Source organism: Bison bison, unplaced genomic scaffold, assembly GCF_000754665.1.
Source record: "Bison bison bison isolate TAMUID 2011002044 unplaced genomic scaffold, Bison_UMD1.0 scf7180017860443, whole genome shotgun sequence".
Lineage (NCBI taxonomy): Eukaryota > Metazoa > Chordata > Mammalia > Artiodactyla > Bovidae > Bison > Bison bison.
The window spans coordinates 3994975-4021455 of NW_011491015.1; the positions used below are offsets into that span (position 1 = coordinate 3994975).

General features: G+C 41.3%; 1 protein-coding gene and 1 pseudogene across 2 annotated transcripts in view; both read left to right on the top strand.

Annotated features, from left to right (window-relative positions):
• The window catches only part of AGBL1 (ATP/GTP binding protein-like 1), a 920262-nt gene that overhangs the window by 413924 nt on the left and 479857 nt on the right, over nt 1-26481 (top strand). The gene's annotated exons all lie outside the window — the stretch shown is intronic.
• On the top strand, nt 20279-21469 carry LOC104982754 (annotated as a pseudogene).

Here is a 26481-nt window from a genome sequence, read left to right on the forward strand (position 1 = left end):
TCTTGTCCTCTTTCTGTCTCCAGCTTCTGGAAGGGCACCTAGGTACTCATTACGATTTGTTAAATAAATGAATATGTGCTAAAGACACGAAAAGATGTAAAGGAGCACAAAGCGTGTAAAATGACTGTGTTCGGGATGATTGAATAAAGGGAACCGTTCCCACCGGCCATTCATATCCCCCTTTCCACATCAACAGACAGACCCCTAAATTAAATATAGATGCATGTCCCTGCATCTTCAAATCCGATGTGGGCACAATGGTATTAATAATACAAAATCCATCATGTCTGGCATTGCTTTAAGGAGATCAGGAGAGGAGAGGAGAAGGCCTGCATGCTTCTCCCTGCAGCAATTCCATACCTCTCTTAATGATATTTTGGTAGCTTGATAGAGGCATTTTATCCCAGAAAGGAGGCTGACATTTATCCTGGATTGCCTGAATTTACAGCTGCAGTTACCAGCAAAAAGCCATCAGGTTTTAGAGTTTTCTCATCCGTGGGAAGCTGGTCAATTTATTTTATTAGAATCTTTTCCAGTGCCTGACCCTAAAATAACCGATTTCAGTGTTTACATTCTTAGTGGCAAGCTAATGAAGAGCCCTTGTTGGCTACAGCCAAGTCCTGGATGTCTGAGCAAAACCTCATTATAATGGTAACAAAAACCTCCCTGTGGAACCCACTGGAAAAAAAATCTCTTATCTAGGATATTTTTTTTTTTTTGCATCTTATTGTTTTGTGAATAAACATTTAATGAAAATAATTGTGGAAATGTGTGGAGCTTTGCTTTCCGCCCTCTGCTTCACACGGGTCCATGGTAGCTACAACTTGTCTCTTCTTAGGATAGTTTATTTTTCAATCTTCTTGTCCTCAGTTTCTCCCTCTCATCTATGTGCCATTTGCTTGCTTTCTTCACTTAGTGCTGAAAGGTTTCTGGGATTTTTGAGTTGGTGGGGAAGACATTAGAAAAGTTCCCTTATAGGCACACACAGAAAAGGGAACTGGGGGCTTTTGAGAGTCCTTTGTATGTACCCACGAAGATCCTTTCAGCTTTGTCACCAACAGTTCTGCCCATTAAAAGTCAACTCACTTTCAATTTTGGTTTCCTCAGGGTATATGCCTAGGAGTGGGATTGCTGGGTCATACGGTGGTTTTATTCCTAGTTTTTTAAGGAATCTCCATACCGTCTTCCATAGTGGCTGTAGCAATTGACATTCCCACCAACAGTGCAAGAGCATTCCCTTTTCTCCACACCCTCTCCAGCATTTATTGTTTGCAGACTTTTTGATCATGGCCATTATGACCAGTGTGAGGTGATAGCTCATTGTGGTTTTGATTTGCATTTCTCTAATAATGAGTGATGTTGAGCATCTTTTCATCTGTTTGTTAGCCATCTGTATGTCTTCTTTGGAGAAAAGTCTCTTTAGGTAGGTCTTTTCCCCACTTTTTTATTGGATTGTCTATTTTTCTGGTATTGAGTTGTACGAGCTGCTTGTATATTTTGGAAACTAAATATGTATCCCATTGTTCATTGCAGCACTATGCACAAGAGCTAGAACATGGAGGCAACATAGATGTCCATCGATACATGAATGGATAAAGAAGTAGTAGTATATATACACAATGGAATATTACTCGGCCATAAGAAGGAATGCATTTGAGTCAGTTCTAATGAGGTGGATGAACCTAGAACCTATTATACAGAGTAAAGTAAGTCAGAAAGAGAAAGAGAAATATCGTATTCTAACACACATATACAGAATCTGTAAAAATGGCACTGAAGAATTTATTTACAGGGCAGCAATGGAGAAACAGACATAGAGAACAGACTTATGCACATGGGGAGAGGGGAGGAGAGGGTGAGATGTATAGAAAGAGTAACGTGGAAACTTACATTACCACATGTGAAATAGATAGCCAATAGGAATTTGCTGTATGGCTCGGGAAACTCAAACAGGGGCTCTGTATCAACCTAGAGGGGTGGGATGGGGAGGGAGATGGGAGGAAGTTTCAAAAGGGAGAAGATATATGTATACTTACGGCTGATTCATGTTGAGGTTTGACAGAAAACAGCAAAATTCTCTAAATCAATCATCATTCAGTAAAAAAAAAAAAAAAAAACAAAAACATATTAAAGAAAAGTAAACCCATTATGTATTCTTCATTGTTTATTCTTGCCTCTTTTGTAAAAGACAAGGAAGGAAGCTAAACATCCATTGACAGATGAATAGATAAAGAAGATGTGGTGCATATACACAATGGAATATTATTCAGCCATAAAATAGAATGAAATTGGGTCACTTGTAGTGATGTGGATGGAGTCGCAGTCTGTCATACAGAGTGAAGTAAGTCAGAAAGAGAAAAAGCAAATGTCATTTATTAATGCCTATATATGGAATCTAGAAAAGATGGTACAGATGAACCTATTTGCAGGGCAGGCATAGGGACACAGACATATAGAACGTCCCTGTGGACATTGAGGAGGGGAGGGGAGAGTGGGACTGACATATATACACTGCCACGAGTAAAATAAACAGCTAGTGGGAAGCCTGCTGGATAGCACAGGGAGCGCAGCTCAGTGCTCTGCGGTGACCTAGATGGACGGGGCTGGGGTGTGGGAGAGAGGCTCAAGAAGGTGGGGATATATGTATACACATAATTGAATCACTTCATTGTACTGCGGAAACTAACACAACATTATAACTCAATTCTACTCCAATAATAAAATACATTTAAAAAGTAAAGTGAACCCAAGAGTGGGCAAGAACGTGGATCAATTCGGACTCTGCTACGCATCTGGTAAGAGTGCCACTTTGGAAGACATTTTTGAACTTTCTTTAAATTAAACACACACACAAACACACACTTCTATGATTCAGGAATCCCATTCCTAGGTATTTACCCCAGAGAAATGAAAACACAGGCGCAAGCGATTGCTCACAGCAGTTCTAGTCATAATTGCCCCAAACTGAAAATTATCCAAATGTTTAACAACAGATGAATAGCAAAGCAAATGAAGACATATCCATACAGTGGGCTATTAGTCAACAACACAAAGGGAAAAAAAATCTGATATGTGCTGTAATATGGATGAATCTTTAAAATATTCTTAGTGAAGGAATTCAGACACAGGAAGACTGTATACTGTGTGATTCTATTTTACAGAATTATTGAACAGGCAAAACCAATTTAAAGTGAGAGAAAGTAGATTGACAGTTGCCTGGGGACAGTGGTGGAGGTACTGAGGCAAGCAGGCAGAGGGGATCTTTTAGGTGATGAAAATGTTCTATATCTTGACTGAAGTGGTGATTATGTGGGTGTGCACACGTGTGAAAATGCACCAAACTGTTCCCTTCAAATGGGTGCTTCTTGTTGAGTTAAAGTAAAAACAAAACAAAATGAAAACTCATGTTTAAAGTCTGTACTCATCCACATCTTTCACCTGCCAGACGCTCTGTCCAGAAAGAACTCTTGCCTCCCTGAAACTAGTGACCATTCACCCATTAGGAGACCTTTAGAAAACTTTGTTAAGTTTTTATATGAATAAAAAACAAGCTCTGAGTTCAATATCTGGTTATGCTCTCCTCTTCCTATGAAATCTCTGGGACAGCAACCAATGATAAAAACAATGAATGTGATTAAAATGTATCAATTGCTCGAAATGCCTGGAATTTGCAATGCTTTACTTCATCATATCAATTTTTAGCACAGTGCCTGGTGCCTAAGAAGCACACCATAAATATTTATTGAATAACAGGACAAACCTTATAGCAATCTTATAAATATGTCATCATTTTATCATATTCTATAGATAAGGAAACTGAGGTTAGACAGGTTAAGTGACTTTTCCAAAATCTGAGTTAATTAATTGGCAAAGCCAGGTTTTGAGTCCTGATCTGTAGTATTTATTTTTCCATTAAATTAATTTGAGTTAATGCAAAGTGTGGGAGAAGGCAATGGCACCCCACTCTAGTACTGTTGCCCAGAAAATCCCATGGATGGAGGAGCCTGGTAGGCTGCAGTCCATGGGGTTGCTAAGAGTTGGACACGACTGAGCAACTTCACTTTCACTTTCCACTTTCATGCATTGGAGAAGGAAATGGCAACCCACTCCAGTGTTCTTGCCTGGAGAATCCCATGGATGGAGGAGCCTGGTAGGCTGCAGTCCATAGGGTCACACAGAGTTGGACATGACTGAAGTGACTTAGTAGTAGTAGTAGCAAAGTGTATTATCTCCCAGTGGGTTGCTCATATGCTCAAATTGTTGTTATAACTATGTCTTACATCTAAGTCATGTGCCTGTACTGATGATCAGATGATTTAAAATATGTAAACAGTATAGAAAACTCTAAAGCTTTGTAGAAATATAAGAAATAAACATGGTTTTATGTAAAATGTGGCTTTCTTTTTAACTATCACTAGAAAAGCTAACAGTTTTTGAGGGCTTACAAGTTACCACATGTTATTTTAAGTGCTGTAAAACATATTTAATTTCTCAGTTCTCACCAGAACTCTGTGGGGTAGATAGAACCATCATCATTGTCTTCATTTTACAGAGAAGACTGAGGTTCATGCAGATTTTCTCAGTCACAGAGATATTAAGTGGCAAAGTTAGGATTTGAATCTAAATAGTCTATATGGATATCTCATAGTCATTACCTTATACTCTCATCCATCCGTCTATCCATCCATATCCGAATCAATGCTTCTCGGCATCTTCCCTTGAAATATATCTGACAATTAGTGTTCATTCACAGATATTCTCCCATCATTGTCATTCATGTCAGTTGACTACTAGATTGACAGATGGCAAGTTGTGTGATTTTTTTTCTGTGGATTTGCATTTTCTGTTCAAAATGTCACCTTTTTCTTATCCCAGATGAAAGCTGATACTCCAGATTTAAACAACAACAAAAACAATCAGGCAGACAAAACGGTGGCATGGTTTGACTTTCGTGATGCCAACCTGAATTGGATAAATTCAACATTAGTAATTCATGACACATTTATCTGGATAATGTCCTCGTAAGTTGAAAAACTTAACAAAGGGCTAACTTCCCCGTAAAGCTGTCCTGCTTGTTCCATCTATAATGTCTTTTTATCTTGCTATTAAAAAAACTTTTGGCTGGGTCCAGCATGGGACGGCTGGATTTTGACTGTGCTGTGAATGGTGAAAGGACTCATGTCCAGATGTTCATTAACATTCTTCCCAAAGACCGTACAGGGCTGGGCATGGTAGATGGTGGTGGCGATGCCTTCCAGAGCAACTGACAAGAAGAAACTCTGACCAGTGTGGTATTCAGAGGAGAAGCCCTCATAAAACCTGAGTGGTTTATTCTTCACTTTGCCATCCATGTCTATAGGCTGAATCTCAGGTGGGGCAAGAGTCCTAGATCAGAAGAACTTAAGAGAAGCTCTGGTCAAAGCCACAGCTTGATTAAGGTATTTCAGGGAGGGAACTCTGATTAACCATGCCTCCAGAGCAAATAAAATTTAATCTGTTTCATGACAGTTTTGATGCTTCAATTTAAGGAGTTGTCGCATTATTAAATGGATGTCAGTTTTATCTGATTGGTTTTATAAAACAGAGTCTATCTGAAATGCTTTCAAGTTCAGGCTTTAGAACCTTTGTTGTTGTGTTGGCTGAGGTAGTATGGCCAACATTTGAACATCTCAAAAAAACATCCCTGCACTCTAGAGATTGATATATTTATTAGCTATTCTTTACTGATTTAATGAATCAGTAAAGGATATACATATATTTGTATATTCATATACACTTATATATTCATATGAGAGAGAGAAGGACAGAACAGGGCATGTTATAAACTAGTGCTATATACTGAAGCCGAAGCTTCAATACTTTGGCCACATGATGGAAAGAACTGACACGTTGGAAGAGATCCTGATGATGGGAAAAATTGAAAGCAAAAAGAGAAGAGGGTGGCAGAGGATGAGATGGTTAGATAGCATCACCAGCTCAATGAATATGAATTTTTTTCCATGTTTTGATGTGTATTTTTATTTCCCTGCAATTTTCACTTATCAAGAACAAGTAACAGGGAAAGTTGTCTGAACTAGTGCATAAACAAACATTCTGAAACATCACTGCTGCTGCTGCTGCTGCTAAGTCACTTCAGTCGTGTCCGACTCTGTGTGACCCCATAGACGGCAGCCCACCAGGCTCCCCCATCCCTGGGATTCTCCAGGCAAGAACACTGGAGTGGGTTGCCATTTCCTTCTCCAATGCATGAAAGTGAAAAGTGAAAGTGAAGTCGCTCAGTCGTGTCCAACTCTTAGCAACCCCATGGACTGCAGCCCACCAGGCTCCTCCATTCATGGGATTTTCCAGGCAAGAGTCCTGGAGTGGGGTGCCATTGCCTTCTCCAGGAACATCACTACACATATCTAATATTGATGAATATGAATTTGAGCAAACTCTGAGATATTGAAGGACAGGGAAGCCTAGAGTATTGCAGTCCATGGGGTCAGAGTGAGTCAGACACGACTGAGCTACTGAACAAGTTAGCACACTAAATGGACAGAGTCCCTTTCATCCTGGAACCTAGAAAAAAATTACTCCCCCCCCACCCCCAGAAAGATGTGCAAAGGGACAGAATGAAAAGTCTCTCTATTTTTCATTATATATTTTTACTTAAATAAATATACTTTGCTATTTTTTTTCCATTATGAAATTAACTTCTGGGACTTCCCTGATGTTCCAGTAGTTAGGACTCCTTGCTTCCACTGGAGGAGGTGTGGGTTTGATTCCTGGTTAGGGAACTTGGATCACACACACCATGCTGTGAGGCCAAAAACAAAGAAAAGCAATAATTTCTTCCTTAAAGGCTAAAAACCAGAGCAATCATTTGATTTGTTAGATATGCAACAAACTTTGATCTTTTGTGGATGTACATGGAGAGCTTTTTATTTGCAATGGGGCTATCCTTGGCACATGAAGTTTTTTTGACTCCATCAGGTGAAGAGGAGGCTTACTCAACAGGTTCGTGGCCATTTCCTTACTTAAGAGGCCTTCCCAGGTCGTGCACTTGTAGGGAATCCACCTGCTAATGCAGGAGATGCAGGAGACGTGAATTCGAGCCCTGGGTTGGGAAGATCCTCTGGAGAAGGAAACAACAATCCATTCAGTATTCTTCCCTGGAAAATTCCATGGACAGAGGAGCCTGGTGGTTACAGTCCCTGGGGTCACCAGCAGTTGGACATGACTGCTCATGCACGTACGCCTTACTCAAGATCCTCTGGGAGCAATTCCAATAGCTGACATCTTTGTTTTCTGAAGAGGACAGTGCACCCAAGGCATACTCAACATAAAAGGGATCATTATAAAGATCTGTCTTAGCTCATTCAGGAGAATTGTGGAATCAGGAATGTATGATTAGGGTATCATGTCTAAGGGAAAGCATCTCTACGATGCTTCAAACTTCATATCTTAAAGAAAGAGTTGAAACCAGTTTGTTTTTTTTAATTTAAATTTGTTTATTTTAATTGGAGGCTAATTACGTTACCATATTGTATTGGTTTTGCCATACATCAACATGAATCCACCACGGGTGTACACGTGTTCCCCATCCTGAACCCTCCTCCCACCTCCCTCCCGTACCATCCCTCTGGGTCATCCCAGTGCACCCACCCCAAGCATCCTGTATCCTACATCGAACCTGGACTGGCTATTTGTTTCACATATGATATTATACATGTTTCAATGCCATTCTCCCCAATCATCCCACCCTCTCCCTCTCCCACAGAGTCCAAAAGACTATTCTATACATCTGTGTCTCTTTTGCTGTCTCTCATACAGGGTAATCGTTACCATCTTTCTAAATTCCATATATATGCGTTAGTATACTGTATTGGTGTTTTTCTTTCTGGCTTACTTCACTCTGTATAATCGGCTCCAGTTTCAACCACCTCATTAGAACTGATTCAAATGTATTCTTTTCAATGGCTGAGTAATACTGCATTGTGTATATGGACCAAGACCAGTTTTGAAACTAAACAAGATTAGAAGTCTTTTGGGGACCGCTTGCAGGATACATCTGCCTGGTAGTCATATTGTCCAGAATTATGCAGGATTATTGGCTTAAAGGGTTTCAAAGGATTATATAAATCATCATCTTTCATTCAGTTCAAAATAAAAATTTGTTTTCTGCCAGTAGAGTAGAAAATGGATGTTAGAAACACACACCACACTCATCTGGTCTCCTAATTCCTCTGAGATTTTCTGAGCCTGAGATGAGTAGGAATCTCAGATTCTTCCATGTAAGATCCTTGGTCTCTGTCCATTTGCGGTGCCTTCAGTCCCATGAGAGGTCTGGTGTGAAGGGAACACTAAGGGAATCAACGTGGAAAGAATGATTGGTGAATAGTAGAAAAAAAATAGTACCGCTTTTCTTGTTGGAAAGCAGGTCGACTGCCTCCTTCTTACCACTTTAAAAAGTGAGTTCAGGACTTCCCTGGTGGTCCAGTGGTTAAGAGTCTGTGCTTCTATTGCAGGGGGTGCAGGTTTGATTCCTGGTCAGGGAGAATCCCAGGGACGGGGGAGCCTGGTGGGCTGCCATCTATGGGGTCTCACAGAGTTGGACACGACTGAAGTGACTTAGCAGCAGCAGGGAACTAAGATCCCACATGCCACAGGGTGCAGCCAAAAAAAAAAAAAAAGAGAGAGAGAGAACCACCCCACCACCACCCCCTGCCCTGCAAAAACAAACAAACAAAAAGAGTTAAATCAACCCAACCAGAAGGCTCAGCAGCCTGGCTGAAACCAGGTCAGGTAAACTACTACAACTAGATACCAACTTGAAGAAACATGAAGATCAAGTCAGTTTTCTCTAACATTTAAAGGATGGATTTCTTTTTTAAAAGAAAGTAAAACTTCAAGAAGAAGATGACAAAATAAAAATAATTATAATTACCTTTATATATACGTTGCTCAGTTGTGTCTGACTCTTTGTGACCCCTTGGAGTGTAGCCCACCAGGCTCCTCTGTCCATGGGATTCTCTAGGCAAGAATACTGGGATGGGTTGCCATTCTCTTCTCTAGGGATATAATATCCCATATTATTCTTTATGCTAATAAGCTGCACTTATTTGCCAGGCGAGGCACTATTCATTTGCATCGGTGTTCTATTTCCCCCAGTAATTTTACGTGAGCCACAGTCTCATTGTCTCTTTTAAGAAATGAAAACATTGAAGCAGAAAGAGGTTGAAGAGTACACCTAAGGGCATGCTAGAACTACATTCCTGTTATAGATTGATTATCCTGGGTTGCAGACTGTAGGGGAGTTTTTAGGTTGATAGCAGATATCATATATAGGGTAGGTATTACAAGGAAAGTGAAGTTGATGAGAAAATAGATGGGAAATTAGACATCTTGGGGTACCTTTGAGCACTGTTCAGCCAAAATCTGTATGAATTATTTATATGTTACAGAATTAGTTAACCATGAGCTTATAACTTTTTTCCTCCTTGCCTTAAAAGTTTAATAAAGCTTTCTGAGTCTTATTTGTTTATTTTGGCATGTAGCTTTACCTTCTTACATGCATGCGTGTTCAATCCCTCAGTCAGGTCTGACTCTTTGCTAGCCCACCAGGCTCCATGGGATTATCTAGGCAAGAAAACTGGAGTGAGTTGCCATTTCTTCCTCCAGGGGATCTTCTCCAAGCAGGGATCGAACCTGCATCGGCAATCAAATCCTTTACTACTGAGCCACCTGGAAAGCTCTAGCTTTACCTTCTTAGCCTACCTACATACAATAATCTTGTGAGTATAATAGGACCCTCTGATAGTGCCTGCTTTGGGGAGGTGTTCTGAAGAAGATCAGATCTATTGCTACTATTTTCCCAGAAGGTTCACATTTTTGGAACTTGCTGCCAATTCAGCAAGATGACTAGAAATTGCGTTTCTTCTGATTTTCCTCTGGTCTCATTTCATCTTGACTAGGGTGTATGTACTCAAAAACGTGAAGGAAACAGAAGCCATAGTCAGTACCTGTGTTCATTTGACTCTAAGATCTACTCTCTTTGGTGTTAGTTTGCCTGAAAGTAAGTAGCAAGGAAATCTTCATTCACTATCCTTATATCAAACATTGAAAGTATGTTTCTCAATTCTCATTCTTATACCTAATTGGGGTGAGAATAAAGATGTCGGGATTTAAAATTGAGATCCTATGAAATTTTGCACCAATTTAAGCCTTGATTCTAGTATATAATTTTGTTTGCTTCCTTAGGAAAGCAATCTTTATGTTGGAATCAGCTTACCTAGCTATATTACCTGGTGACTTGCTACATGTTTAAAATCCTAGAGGATTTCAAAATGAGGAAAGAATTTAGAATCAAAGTTTGAACATAAATTGATGACAAAAGATTCCTGCTTCTGAATAAGGTAGAGGAAAGAACTCAGTAGGTGGACTATTTTTTGTGTGTCAGATCAACTCAGAAATCAGGCCAGATCAACTCAGAAATAGAGGATGCTTACTGGGCACTGGGTTCAACTTGGTGTCCTTGTCTTGGGTGTCAGATGGAGCTGCTTAGACATGAGTTGACAAGTTGTGCATTAAGAACTATAAATGGGTGCTCATTGAACATAGAGCTTCCCAGGTATCTTCCTTGGAGACTAGGATCCAGAAAGTCTGAGACGTCATTTGGGAACTACCATGTTTAACAAATATCCTGGGTCTTCCCTGGTGGTCCAGTGATTAAGTATCCACCTTGCAATGCAGGGGATACAGGTTTGATCTCTGGTCGGAAAAGTAAGATCCCACATGCTGCTGAGCAACTAAACCCAACCACCATAACTCCTGAGCCCTTGTGCCACAACTAGAGTCCATGAGCTGCAATGGAAGATCTTGGAAAGTGCCATGTGCCACAACTACGACCTGATACAGCCAAATAAATGAAAAAAATTTTTAACAAATCCTAGCAGATTCTTACTATTAGAGAAGTTTGAGATATTCTGTGGAGAGAGGGAATTTGTAGGCTGTCAGAATTAATTGGACTACCCTTTAGGTTTTCCTTGCTACTTCCCCCAGATTCCCTGGTTCCTTACTATTAGTTCTGCATCATTGACTCTTTAGCTCAGCTCTGCCTTCACTGGACCCAATGTTGTAGGTATTCAACAACAGGGAACAATGGCAGAAGCAAGGGAATGCAAAATGGAATGCAGCTTTTCTGGTAGCAGCATTGAAAGCCAGTGACCTAAAGGAAGGTTTCCCAGGCGGCTCAGTGGTAAAGAATCTGCCTGCTAATGCAGGAGATGCAGGAGACACAAGTTCAATCCCTGGGTCAGGAAGATCCCCTGGAAGAGGAAATGGCAATCCACTCCAGTATTCTTGCTTGGAAAATCCCATGGACAGAGAAACCATGGAGAGTGGGCTTATAGTACAATTCAGTTCAGTCACTCAGTTGTGTCCGACTCTTCGTGACCCTATGGACCACAGCATGCCAGGCCTCCCTGTCCATTGCCAACTCCCAGAGTCTACTCAAACTCACCTCCATTGACTCAGTGATGCCATCCAACCATCTCATCATCTGTTGTCCCCTTCTCCTTCTGTCTTCAATCTTTCCCAGCATCAGGGTCTTTTCAAATGAGTCAGCTCTTTGCATCAGATGGCCCAAGTATTGGAGTTTCAGCTTCAACATCAGTCCTTCCAATGAACACTCAGGATTGATCTCCTTGCAGTCCAAGGGACTCTCAAGAGTCTTCTCCAACACCACAGTTCAAAAGCATCCATTCTTTGGTGCTCAGCTTTCTTTATAGTCCAACTCTCACATCCATCCATGACTACCGGAAAAACCAAAAGCCTTGACTAGACGGACTTTTGTTGGCAAAGTAATGTCTCTGCTTATAGTCCATGGGGTCACAAAGAGTCTGAAACGACTGAGTGACTGAGCACCCTTTCACTGGGCTCCTAGCATCTCCTGGAGCCCACCATCCTGTCTCTTACATCATAGCCCTTTGCTATTTCTCCTACTAACCCTGAGCTTTATCTCTGTCATTATGACCCGTGTGAGAAATTTGGTCGTTTAGTGTCCAAACAAACCATTTTCTGCCTCAAAGGTTAAAAGATGTTATGATCTTATTTTCTCATTTGCTGGTTTTTGGATAATTATTCTAGGTATATGCATTCTAGGCCAGAGGACCTCAATCTTACATGGAGTTCCCTAGAGAATTTTACAGATCACACCCCTCCTCTTTTTAAAGGCTCTGGGAACCTTTAATGTGTCCCGAGTAGAAACCCACTGCCCTAGGAAGACTTGTGACCCCTCCACTGGCCCACAGGGTAGTGGAACTGGGTTTTTAATAAACTTCACTTTCATGGTAGGAGCTTCTAAAGGAACCAACCACAGTAGCATCTTGCTCAAACTCTCTTTTCATCTTTTTTTTTTTTTAATTCATTTATTTTAATTGGAGGCTAATTACTTTACAATATTGTAGTGGTTTTTGCCATACATTGACATAAGTCATCCATGGGTGTACATGTGTTCCCCATCCTGAACCCCCCTCCCACCTCCCTCCCCATCCCATCCCTCAGGGTCATCCCAGTGCACCAGCCCTGAGCACCCTGTCTCATGCATCAAACATGTTTCAATGCTATTCTCTCAAATCATCCCACCATCGCCTTCTCCCACAGAGTCTCTCTTTTCTTTTTTAAAAAAACATCTATTTATTTGGCTGCAGCAGATCTTAGTTGTGGCATGTGGGATCCTTAGTTGCAGCATGGGGGATCTAGTTCCCTGACCAGGAGTTGAACTGTGGGCACCCTGTGTTGAGAATGCAGTCTTGGCCACCGGACCACCAGGTAAGCCCCCCAAACTCTCTTTTCTAGAAGAGAAGAATTTGCAATGAACTCCGTTTGTGCCTAGCCACATTCCTCCCCCAAGCCCCATCCGAGAAGGACTTGTTACAGTATTTGGTGTTTACGTAGTACTTGTCTCCCTGGAGCAGACGTACCACGCACATTTGTTTTAAGATCTCATTAATTCTCACAGATTTTTTTACTTAGGATTTCACAGGAGTATCACACCAATATATAAATGTTGAAACATTATTTCAAATATATATGTATGTGCCATATGATTTTTTAACTTAATATTTACATCACATAACCATTCATGCATACATGTTTGTCTCTATGTATATAGAAGCATAAACTATATATGACATATATTAAACACACACCCCCACTGCCAGTGTGCTTATATTTATCAACAGTGCTTTTCAAAGCCTTCTTTTAATCTTTAGTGCCCTATTTTTTTCTTTCCCTTTCCCTTTGCAGGAGTTTTCATCTCTCTTTATTACTGAAATCCCCTGGTGACACTTCTGGGTAGCTCACTCACGGTGATTGCTTATTTCTCATATGCTCCTGGTGGCAAAGTTGTCGCATAGTGATCAAACGATTGCAGCATCCATTGCTTGAAATCTCGCATCCAGTCCCTCCCTGCTTTATTCAGTCCATACAAAGTCTTTCCTGTCTGGGATTCCTTTTTTTTTGGGGGGGGGAAACTTTTTATTCTATATTAGTATAGCTGATTAACCTTGCTGTGATCATTGCAGGTGCCCAGCAGAGTGACTCTGCCATACACATACATGTACCCATTCTCCCCCAAACTCCCCTCCCATCCAGGCTTTCACATAACACTGAGCAGAGTTCCCTGTGCTAGACAGTAAGTCCTTGTTGGTTATCCATTTAAAATATATTGATAGCAGTATGTGCATGTCCATGGGCTGCCCAGCTGGCTTAGATGGTAAAGAATTTGCCTGCAGTGCAGGAGATGTGGGTTTGATCCCTGGGTTGGGAAGATCCTTAGAGAAGGGAATGGCTACTTCTCCTCGGTATTCTTGCCTGGAGAATTGCGTGGACAGAGGAGCCTGGAGTCACTACAGTCCATGGAGTCACAGAGTCAGACATGACTGAAGCAACTAACACTTTACTTCACACGTGTCCATCCTGAACTCCCTAACTATCCCTTCCCCCCCATCCTTCCCCTCAGCAACCATAAGTTTGTTCTCTGTGAGTCTATTTCTGTTTTGTAAGTTCATTTGTATCATTTCCTTTTAGATTCTGCTTGTAAGCGATGTCATACAGTATTTCTCTTTCTCTGTGTGACTTACTTCACTCAGTATGAAAATCTTTAGGCCCATCCATGTTGCTGCAAAAGGCATTGCTTCATTCGTTTTCATGAATGAGTGATATTCCACTGTATATATGTACAGCATGTTCTTTATGCATTCCTCTGTCGGGGGACACTTAGGTTGCTTCCAAGTCTTGGCTATTGTAAACAGGGCTGCAATGAACAATGGGGTGCATGTGTCCTTTCAGATAATGTTATGCCCAGGAGTGGGATTCCTTTTCTTTAGTCAATTGCCTGCAAAACCTGAGCTGCTCTACTAGTTGAAAAATAGATATTGGTAAACCTCATTGCCAGCTTCTATTTCAAAAGACAGTGCCACATAAGAGATGAGAATACAGAATATAACAAGGGGTCAGACTGATCTGGGTTCAACTGCTACCACTTTCTAAGTGTATGGTCATCCTGAGCCCCTTCTGCTGGGTAGCTATGAGGCTGAGTTCAGATTGCCATGCATTGTGTGGAGTGCAGTGTGCCTGATGCATGATAGGTGATCAATAGATGTTGACATTCTTATTATCATCATTGATTCTGCCAAGGCTTCAAGTTTCAGATCAAATTTTTCCTCTTTTTTAAGATCGTCTTTGACTGCACAGGGCAACTTCTGACTTGTCTCCTTGTTGTATCATTTTCGCTTGTGTATGCCCCCTTTATGAATATTCCTTTTTTTTTTTTTTTTGATAGCATTTCTCTTCCCGCCTAGACTGTAAACTCGTGAGGGTGAGGATGTGACTTAAATCATTGTATCTCTACAGCCAGACACACAAGTGTATCATGAGCATATGGGGACAGGCAGGGAAATTGCTACCTACAAATACTTTGATTAAAAACTGCTTGTGAATTTCTTCACTGGCTGTGTGGGAAGAAAGCACTAGACAAGGCATTCAAGGCCTTGGTCACCTTTTTCTAACTAGTCCTCAATTGGACATTTACATGAACCTTGCTATATCTGGCTTTTTGAATGGAAGTCTAGAAACTCTGTTCATTGCAAAGATTTTGACAAGCTAAAGCTCAAACTGCTGATTTCCTCTAGATGATAAGGAACACATTAAGCAGAGGGTGCAGTTTCTCAAATTCCATTGGTAGAATCTGCACTCCAGTCATGTGGCTTCTCTGCTTCAGTTCAGGTTAATTTCAAGGGCAGGTCACTTGTCCCCAGAGGGACTTGAAACCTTGTATGGACGTCACTGTAGGTTTGCCTGTTTTCTTTCCTCTGCTAAGGAGACAATCATTTCATGTGCTGGTGAAAAGTTTTAAACCATCTCATTATCAGTCTTTGCAAGCCCTTTAATGGCACAGCTTCCATTGTGATTGGGTCTGAATTGGGCTGAAACTCTCATCAGTAAGACTCCTGTTCTTATTTCTTCTAAATGGCAGATTCTTGTTTATGGCCATTCCTGTCACCACCAAGGAATCGTGAGCAGGGTTTGGAAATTCCTTAGCTAATATTTCAGTGATTAGGGTTATTAAAAGAGTGTTATGTTCAATGGATGTGAGAGGGACATGGCAGAATTGAGAGAGATGAATGATCAATCTTGACACTGAATGGGAACAGAATTTTTTGTTTCCCCTCTGTGAATGCAATTTGCCTAAATGAAGCAGGGAAGGTCAAGTGGATTTTGATTGATATTTTAAAATCCTGTTTCCAATCTTTGATGAGGTCATTGGGTTACAGTGATGGTGGCTTCTCTGCATAAACTTTGCATCTTCAGGGCATCCTGTTGCTTCTATTTTAATAAGTAGAATATGGAGGGAATTGAGGAGCATTTGAAGAGTAATATAATGTCTTGAGAGCTTCCTAGGTGGTGCTAGTGGTAAAGAAACCACCTGCCAATGCAGTAGATGTAAGAGACACAGGTTCAATCCCTGGGTCAGGAAGATCCCCTGAAGGACGGCATGGTAATCCACTCCAGTATTCTTGCCTGGAGAATCGTATCATGGACAGAGGAGCCTGGTGGGCTACAGTCCATAGGGTCACAAAGAGTCAGACATGACTGAAGCAACTTAGCATGCATATATTGTGTTGAATGGTGATGCCCCCAAAAGAGATGTGTGTATGTCTTAACCTTCAGAACTTGTGAATATTTAGAGATTGGTCTTTGTGGATATAAGTAAGAATCTGGAAGTGAGATCATATTGGATTATGATCTCAAAGAGAGCCAGGAGTTACCAGAAGCTGGAAGAGGCAAGGAGGGCTTTTACCCCAGAATCTCTGGAAGGAACACAGCTCTGCCCACCTCAGTTTTGGCATCATGGCATCCAGAATGGCAAGAGAATAAACTTCTGTTGTTAAGTAACTGAGTTCGTAATTTTTAATGACAGCCCCAGGAGATGAATACAGTTGACTAGGATTTATGTCAGTGTTTGTGTTCAGTTGCTCAGTTGTGTCTGACTCTAAAGCCTCATGGACTGTAACCCACCAGGCTCCTCTGCCCACAGAATTCCCCAGGCAAGAATACTAGAGTGGGTTGCCACTTCCTACTCCAGGGGATTCTTCCCAACCCAGGGATCGAACCTGCATCTCTTAAGTCTCTTGTACTGGTAGGCAGGTTCTTTACCACCAGCTTTACCTGAGAAGCTTAGGATTTATATCAGGGAGGCAGATTAAAAGACCTAGTCAAGGTGTAAGTTATCTTACTGCTTATTAGGTTGTATGGCATTGGACAAAGATATTCTCCAATATCTGACTGGTTGGTTCACTGATAGATTCATTTATTCATCATCATGTATTTAGTACTCTTTTCAGTAAATACATTCTGACTTTCTTTTGTGCTCCAACCACTGTGGTAGACATTTTGATGACTAGATGTATTTCCAAACATTAAAAAAATTACACTTAATGAAAAGAGACAGTTTTATATCTGTAAAGTTATCTGCACAGTTATCTGTAATAACTGTAATACAGTTATTACAGTATGTGTTTGTTAAATTTTCTTTATCTGATTATAAATATTCTAATGGGAGAAAATGCTAATTGGAGAACATTTAGAAAATATAGATGGGCAAAAATAATAAAAGTAACCCATTATTTCAACACCAAGGGATTAATCATAGTTAATATTTTAATAGATTTACTTACACCCATTGTATGAATGTGTGCGTGCTAAGTCACTTAGGGAGTGTCTGACTCTTTGTGACCCTATGGACAGTAGCCCACCAGGCTCCTCTGTCCATGCTGTTCTCCAGGAAGAATACTGAAGTGGGTTGCCATGCCCTCCTTCAGGGGATCTTCCTGACCCAGGAATTGAACCCGTCTTTTATTCCTGCATTGGCAGGTGGGTTCTTTACCACTGGAAGCAAATATATATAATATTGAATTTTATAATACTGTGATATATATATTTGCTTCCTTGCCTTTTTTAAAAAAATAAAAGAACATGTATATAATTTGTGTTAGTGTTTCCTTTCCTCATTCCAAAACTGTTTTTCTGAGACATCATTTTTAATGACTCAATAGTAAATACTTTGTCACAAAGATGGAAAATAATTTATTTGCTATTGTCGGAATTTCGGTTATATCCATGAATGCTATTGTTGTCAATCTTTGCTCATATCATTGATTATTACCTAAGGAATAACTCCCATAATGGAACTGCTAGGTCAAGCCTCTTCACATTTTTCTCTCTTGTACTAAGTTGCACCAAATTGTGCTTAGAGACACGTCCCAACTTGCACTTTTACATGAAGTTTGTGACAGTGCCCACGTCCTGAGCATCTGTTCTGAAAGTCATAAGGAAGGTTGTGTGTTGCCAACATTCAAAGTTGCTTTCCTCTTTGAGCGTTTATGTCAGACTTCAGGTTGGTGGTCCTCATTATCAGGCTAATGTATATTTAAAAAGAAAAATCTCATCAAGAGAACTTGCTGCGGAAACGATTACTTAAATTCTGTTAAACAGTCATTAAGCACCTATGATAAGCATGAGACTTTTGTTATGTCTGGTACTGTGCAAAGATAAATGAGATGTGATTCATTGAAAGAACACATAGTTTATAGCGGGATAAAACCTGTGCATACCTGTGAAGACATATGTGGCCTATGAATATATGACAAGGAAGAGGCAGTATATACACTCTTATGGACTCAAGCGAAAGGGGTGATGGAGTCAAATTTTCTTGGAAGATATGACATGGAGATGAGCCACCAAAGCAAGGCAGGATTTTAAAAGATGGAGATTATAAGGCCAGAAGAACAGCATGAACAAAAGTTTTAAAAGGCTCGAGTACATCAAGGCTGTATATTGTCACCCTGCTTATTTAACTTATATGCAGAGTACACCATGAGAAACGCTGGGCTGGAAGAAGCACAAGCTGGAATCAAGATTGCTGAGAGAAATATCAGTACCCTCAGATATGCAGATGACACCACCCTTATGGCAGAAAGAGAAGAGGAACTAAAAAGCCTCCTGATGAAAGTGAAAGAGGAGAGTGAAAAAGTTGGCTTAAAGCTCAACATTCAGAAAACGAAGATCATGGCATCTGGTCCCATCACTTCATGGCAAATAGATGGGGAAACAGTGGACACAGTGTCAGACTATTTTTTTGGGCTCCCAAATCACTGCAGATGGTGATTGCAGCCATGAAATTAAAAGACGCTTACTCCTTGGAAGAAAAGTTATCACCAACCTAGATAGCATATTCAAAATCAGAGACTTTACTTTGCCAACACAGGTCCGTCTAGTCAAGGCTATGGTTTTTCCAGTGGTCATGTATGGATGTGAGAGTTGGACTGTGAAGAAAGCTGAGTGCCGAAGAATTGACGCTTTTGAACTGTGGTGTCAGAGAAGACTCTTGAGAGTCCCTTGGACTGCAAGGAGATCTAACCTGTCCATTCTGAAGGAGATCAGGCCTGGAATTTCTTTGGAAGGAATGATGCTAAAGCTGAAACTCCAGTACTTTGGCCACCTCATGCGAAGAGTTGACTTATTGGAAAAGGCCCTGATGCTGGGAGGGACTGGGGGCAGGAGGAGAAGGGGACGACAGAGATTGAGATGGCTGGATGGCATCACTGACTCGATGGCTGTGAGTCTGAGTGAACTCTGGGAGTTGGTGATGGACAGGGAGGCCTGGCGTGCTGTGATTCATGGGATCGCAAAGAGTCAGATAGGACTGAGTGACTGAATTGAACTGAACTGAACTGAGGAATATTTAAGGAATGGTAAGTAGTCCAGCCTAGTTGGAGCCTAGAAAGAATGTGAAAGACTTTGACCAACATTGAAACCAATTTCGAAAACTTATTCTATCGGCAAAATTACTGTCTGGGTATTCTTGTTTGTTTTTTCCCCTGCCTTTAATAGTCCTGAAGACTGTTTCAATGGATAGGATTTATCAGTCCAAAGGGAGGGATATTATGAAATATGAAGAGGAAGAAAGACGAGTATGATTTTTTTTTAATTGAAATGAAATGGACATAACAGCTGAAAGACAAAGGAAGAAAGAAAAAGCCATTCTCCTATCTTGGTCCTTTGACGCATTTAGAAAACTTTTTGATGGTTTTGTGGCAATAACCATAATCATCATTATCAAGTGCTTACTATGTGGTTGACACATTTTTAGCCATTAACTGAATGTTTATAGCAAGTGAGGCAGATATTTTAAACCACATTTATGTGTAAGAAAGCCAAAGTCTTGTAAGGTCATGTGCCTAGTCCAAGATCACACCGTCTGTAAATTACAGCACTGGGAATAAAACATCCATCGTTTCCAGATCCTATGGTCTGAGTATTGCCCTACACTGTATGTGTAGGCCTCCATGGGCAGGATTTCTTGGTTCTCCTCTTAACTCATATCTCTGCATCCCCGGGGATGGAGAACTTGGGTTATCATATGCAATGAATGTCCAGTGGATTATCTGTTTTCATATTATTTTCTCTAGATCCTGTCAAACCACATCAAAACTACAGATCTTATGATGGGGTTACATTCTGATAAACCCATCTTAGTTGAAAGTATTGTTTAGTCAAAAATGGACTTGCGGTTCACAGAGGAAAGGGCATCTGCAAGCTGAGAAGAGAGGCTTCAGGAGAAAACAACCCTGCTAACACATTGGTATTGGACTTTCAGTCTCCAGAACTTTGACAGTCCAGAGGGTGGGTGCTGGTTCCACCAGCTGCTGCAACTAAAAAACCAGGTTCAGAAATGTCAGATATCCTCTGGGAGCTGCTCTGAGTTTCTGAGAGAGCTGCCAACATTGCCTGGGTGTGCAGGCAGCAGGAAGCCCTCTTTCAGCTGCTGATTGAAGAAAAGAAAGAGGCAGAAAAGAACAAGATTTGCAGTTGTTTTCTAAACCCTGGCTGATGTACTGGTACAGGAAGTTATCAAACAGAATATGGAGAACAAGTTTCCAGGCTTGGGGAAAAATTTTTTTGGAAAAGAATCCGATTAATTTGCTAATGATTTGGGGAAAAAGATTATCATGAGACTGTGTCCATTAGAGGAAGAACCAGTAGATCTTCTCAGCAAAGTCCTTAATGGTAACAATCTGAGGCCTTCGCCGAGATTGTATACCAGAAGATTGTCTTCAGTGACCCAGCTTTGGATTCAATAGAGATCAACATTCCTCAAGACATCTTGGGAATCTGGGTGGATCCTATAGATTCCACTTATCAGTATATAAAAGGTTCTGCTGGCATTAAACCCAACCAAGGAATCTTCCCCAGGGACTTCAGTGTGTCACTATTTTAGTTGATGTCTATGACATATAGACAGGGGTGCCTCTCATGGGAGTCATCAACCAACCTTTTGTATCACAAGACCTAAACACCCTCAGGTGGAAAGGACAGTGTACTGGGGCCTTTCTTACATGGGGACCAACGTCCATTCCCTCTGCTTCCCATCTCTACAAGAAGCAGCAGTGAAAGGCAGAGCCAAATGACCCAAACCCCAGCTCTCAATGCTCCCTCCTGTTCTCAGCTCTCATTCGTACCAGTGAAAAGGAGACCATCAAGGGTGAGCACTGCCACGTGTGTGTGGCAAGTGCATCTCCAGGCAGCTGGGGCTGGTTACAAGAACCTCTATGTGTTCCTCAGCCCTGTTGACTTTTACATCTTCTCAGAAGATACCACGTCCAGGTGGTACTCTTGTGCTGCCCATGCCATCTTCGGGGCCATGGGTGTGGGGATGGTGGACTTAAAAGAATGCCTGGAAAGGAACACTGACGTGGGGCTTGACTTGCCACAGCTGGTGTATCACGTGGGAAGTGAAGAGGCTGCTGGAGTGGATCAGTGGGCCAACAAGGGAGGACTCATCACGTACAGATCAAAGCAGCAGCTGGAGACATTCCTGAGCCTCCTCCTCCAGCACCTGGCCCCTATGGATACATATACATAGATGTGTTCCATCCTCATGGGCTCCACAACCCAACTGTGAACCTGATTTCCATATCTCTGTCTTTTGAAGACAGCTTTGTCCTATTGACAGTCAACATTCACCTTCCTCTTTTGGGAAGCATTTTTCCATTATGTGTTCACAACACTAATGTTAATAAATGAATGATATTCATGCAGCAAAAAAAAAAAAAAAGGACTTAACACCCCTGAGTTACTGAACATCATAGCTTAGCATAGCCTAACCTGCAAAGTGCTCAGAACACTTACATTAGCATACATTTGGGCAAAATCATTTAACACGAAGACTATTTTACAATAAAGTATTGGATATCTCATGTAATTAATTGGATACTGTACAACTGTACTGGTTGTATGGGTGCAGCATGCTTATAAGTGTATCAGTTGTTTATCCTCATGATCACCTGGTTGACTGGGGGTTGTAGCTCATTACCACTGACCAGCCTCTTGGGAGAGCATCATACTGCAAGAAAAGATCACATTTTGAAATTTGAAATGCCTTTCCTACTGAATGTATATTGCTTTCATACCATCATAAAGTCAAAATATCATAAGCTGAATTATCATTAAATTGGGGACCGCTTGTAGATGGAAATTCAGTGGCCATCTGGTTCCGTGCCCACTCTACTGAAATTCCCATTATCTCAGATAGGTATTTTCTGCTTCAAAACTTTGCTGCATGACACTGGAATGACATTTAATGTAGTTGAGAAGTGGAATGAAAGATGTAAAGTGACGTTTACTTCTAGAGAGATTAAACATTGAATAGAAAAAGTAATGTTTGGATGTTGCTAGAGATAATGGCACCCCACTCCAGTACTCTTGCCTGGAAAATCCCATGGACAGAGGAGCCTGGTAGGCTGCAGTCCATGGGGTTGCTAGGAGTCGGATACGACTGAGCGACTTCATTTTCACTTTTCACTTTCATGCATTGGAGAAGGAAATGGCAACCCACTCCAATGTTCTTGCCTGGAGAATCCCAGGGACGGGGGAGCCTGGTGGGCTGCCGTCTATGGGGTCACACAGAGTCAGACACGACTGAGTGACTTAGCAGTAGCAGCAGAGATGTTCTTGCCTGGAGAATCCCAGGGACGGGGGAGCCTGGTGGGCTGCGATCTATGGGGTCGCACAGAGTCAGACATGACTGAACCGACTTAGCAGCAGCAGCAGCAGCAGCGGAGATACGTCCTAGAGTCTTCTCTGTTGACTTCAGTCTTACCTGCCTTTCATAGTACAGAAACTCCCATGCTAACAAGAAAGAAGAGATGTCTTCCTGACCCATAACTGTGATGAGTTAACCTACTTTGGTAATATATTTATAATCTTTTTGAGCTCCTTGGAGGAAAGATGAAATATGAATATAAAATAATAACAGAACTAACCTTCAAGCACTTCCTGAATGCCCAGGTGTGGTTTGAAGCTTAATGAATTTGTGTTAGTAAAATATTCTGAGATCTCAGTTGAGGGGAACTTGAGAACACAAGTGGTTATTTATTATTATTATTATCAACTCCTGCCCAGAGTCACGGAGATTGATGATCCCTGCCATGTTTTATCCCCAGGAGTATGGTTGCAGGTGTCAGTCCAGGGCACAATAAATGTTTAATCCCTTAGAAGGATTAAAAAAAATATTATTATCCATAATATATTCTGAATGAACTACTTCTTCCCCTTGCTATTTCATCTGGTGATTCTTGGTATTTATAGTGGAAACAAACTACACTAAAATCCAGGCTGGACCCTTTGTGTTTTGTATCGGGTAGCAGCACAAAGAAACTCCATGGATTTTTACTAGCTCTGTAATATGAGAAGAGCGAAAAGGGCAAAAGAGTTTTATCTAAGGAATATTTTTTTGTACCTTGTGTCATATGGACCACCTCTTGCCACCCAGGACATTTGTTCTAGGTCTATTATCCAGTCCACCTTGACCAGATTTTTTTTTTTTTAAATCAGTGATCTGGTCTTGACCACTCCACAAAGCTTCAAAGCAGCCAAGCCAAAATTTGTTTCCTCAGTTTCATGCTTGCCCTAAGGAGGCACAGGGGGAGAAGTTGGTGGCTGACTAATTCTGCCTCAATCACTGTCTATTGTCACTGACCGAGAAGCACAATGGAAAGATTTGGGCAGATGGAATGGTTCCAGTGCATTTCCAAAGTGATTACAGCAAAGTTTCATTGGTTTTCCAGATACAAACATTTAGCTGTTAAAATAAACAAACTTCTGCATCCCTACAATTATCGCTTACCCCTGCAGATGCAGCTTAAATGAATCCCAGCTCATCTCGAATGCTGTGATGATGTCTCCAAATGAAGCTTCTTGCTATTTTAGCCAGGGGAGGAGCAACAGGCATTCAGCTGAACGTTCTTGTGACAACGTCCTCCTTGCTTTCCGGTAGAAGTTTGAAGGACATTTCCAATCAGGTTAACGAAGACCTGCTGATTCAGGGCTGAAATGGGTTTGTTTACATCTTTTTACTTACCAACCCATGGAAAGCCAGTCTCCTTTATCTGCCAGCCAATCACAGCCTGCCTCTGTAACATCTGGCTTGAGCATCTGCCAGGAGACGAAGCACTCTTTCTGTCCCCTTCAGCAAGTAGCAAGGGTATGTAATTGAGAACCTGTAATTGCAAGAATGCATAGACTTTGGCAGAAATCATGAAGGTGAGGAGAGGAGATGGAACTGCAGGAGGAGCCTCTGTGTAACTTCCAAGGGAGCCCAAGGTGGAAAGAACCACACAGGGGAGAGTCGTGATTCATTTTAATCTGTGCATCTCTACAAAAGTTATTGTTAATGTGTACCCAACGATGCCTGTGCCATATTCTTTTTTTATATTAGAATTTTTAAAATTCATCTTTAATTGGAGGATAATTGTTTTACAATATTATGTTGGTCTCTACCATGTATCACCATGAATCATCCATAGGTATACGTATGTCCTCTCCCTCTTGAAACTTCCTCCTACCTCATCCCATCCATCTAGGTTGTCACAGAGCACCGGATTTGAGCCCCTTGCATCATAACAGCAAATTCCCACTGGTTATCTATTTTACATATAGTAATGTATATATTTGCATGCTATTCTCTCAATTGTCCCACTCTCCCCTTCCCCCACTGTGTCCACAAGTCTGTTCCCTATGTCTACATCTCCATTGAGATTGTTGTTCAATCGCCAAGTCGTGTCCAACTCTTTGTGACCCCATGGACTGCCACGCACCAGGCTTCCCTATCTCTCACCATCTCCCAGAGTTTGCCCAAGGCCATCCAACCGTCTCAACCTCTGTCGCCCTCTTCTCCTTCTGCCTTCAGTCTTTCCCAGCATCAGGATCTTTTCCAGTGAGTTGACTGTTTGCATCAGGTGGCCAAAGTATTGGAGCTTCAGCTTCGTTCCTTCCATTGAGTATTAAGGGTTGATTTCCTTTAAGATTGACTGGTATGATCTCCTTGCTGTCCAAAGGGCTCTCAGGAGTCTTCTCCAGCACCACAGTTCAAAATTATCAATTCTTCAGTGCTCTTCCTTCTTTATGGTCCAGCTCTCACAATCATATTTGACTACTGGGAAGACCATAGTCTTGACTATACAGACTTTTGTCAGCAAAGTGATGACTTTGCTTTTTAACACACTAAGTTGGTCATAGCTTTCCTGCCAAGAAGCAATCGTCTTCTGATTTCATGGCTGCAGTCACCATCCACAGTGATTTTAGAGCACAAGAAGAGGAAATCTGTCACTGCTTCCACATTTCCCCTTCTATTTGCATGAAATAATGGGGCCGGATGCCATGATCTTAGTTTTTCTTAATATTTAGTTTTAAGCTGGCTTCACTGAGTTATGCAAGCCCCTTTGCCATGACAAGGCAGTGATCCATGAAGGGGGCATCTCCATTACTGGCCTGCAAGTACATTCAGCAGTACCATCTTTCTAGATTTCACAAATATACATTAATAGAACCACTCTCTGATTAGACAAAAGTTAGGAAATTATATTTTCCCAAATTGAAATTGCAAGGAATCATCCATGGATCTGGGAGGCACTGTTTTGATTCTATGACTAAGTGTCCTCTGAGTCCAGATTTATTCTTAAGGAGGCGTGTGGCAAGTTAGGATGGAAACTGATTTGCTTCTGCATTTCTGGGGAAGCTGCCTCCCCATGGCGTACTGATATGCTATTGCCTGAGTGGGAGACACATTGAAAAAGTAGCCTATTATCAATTTATCCTGTATCTTGTGAAGCACTTCCTAAGCTCTTCTCCCTTCTTTTGGGATCTATTTCCTACAGACTCTATGACTGTGCTAGTCAGTCAAAAGTACACTATAAAATTGCTCCGAGAACATTTTCAAAGCTTCCCATGAGATCAGATAAGAATCACTGGAGGTAATTGAAAAAGTTTGAGAAGTTTCCTAGGTTGTTCTAATCTGCCTTCCCTTCTCTGCACCCCTACATCTCTTTTAGAACCAGTGTGCCTGTGTGTTTCCTTCTGCTTATGGCTTATAAGCTCTTGGGCAACAAACGTTGGACCTCAGGGATCTCTGAGAGCTCCTGGCAGAGAGCAGAGCGCAGGTGAGGCCACGTGCAGAGTCACAGGCAAAGCGGGCTGTGCCAAGTACAACAGTCAACGTGTCCTGAGTGAGCTGTTGGCTAATCTATTGGTGATCTTGCCAAACTCTTGATTCAGGATAAGGACAAGAAAACAATCTTATTCTAGAAAACTGAGATTATAGTTTAGCATTTCATGGTACTTTTTAAAAATATTTATTTATTTGGCTGTGCCAGATGTTAGTTGCAGCACGTGTTATCTTTGATCACTGCAACATGTGGGATCTTTAGTTGTGTCTTGCAACTAAATATATTGAACCAGGGTCCCTTGCGTTGGGAGTGCAGTCTTAGCCACTAGACCACCTGGGGAGTCTCATGGTACATTAAAAAACAATTGTTTTTAATTGGAGGATAATTGCTTTACAATGTTGTGTTGGTTACAACGATGTGAATCAGCTATGAG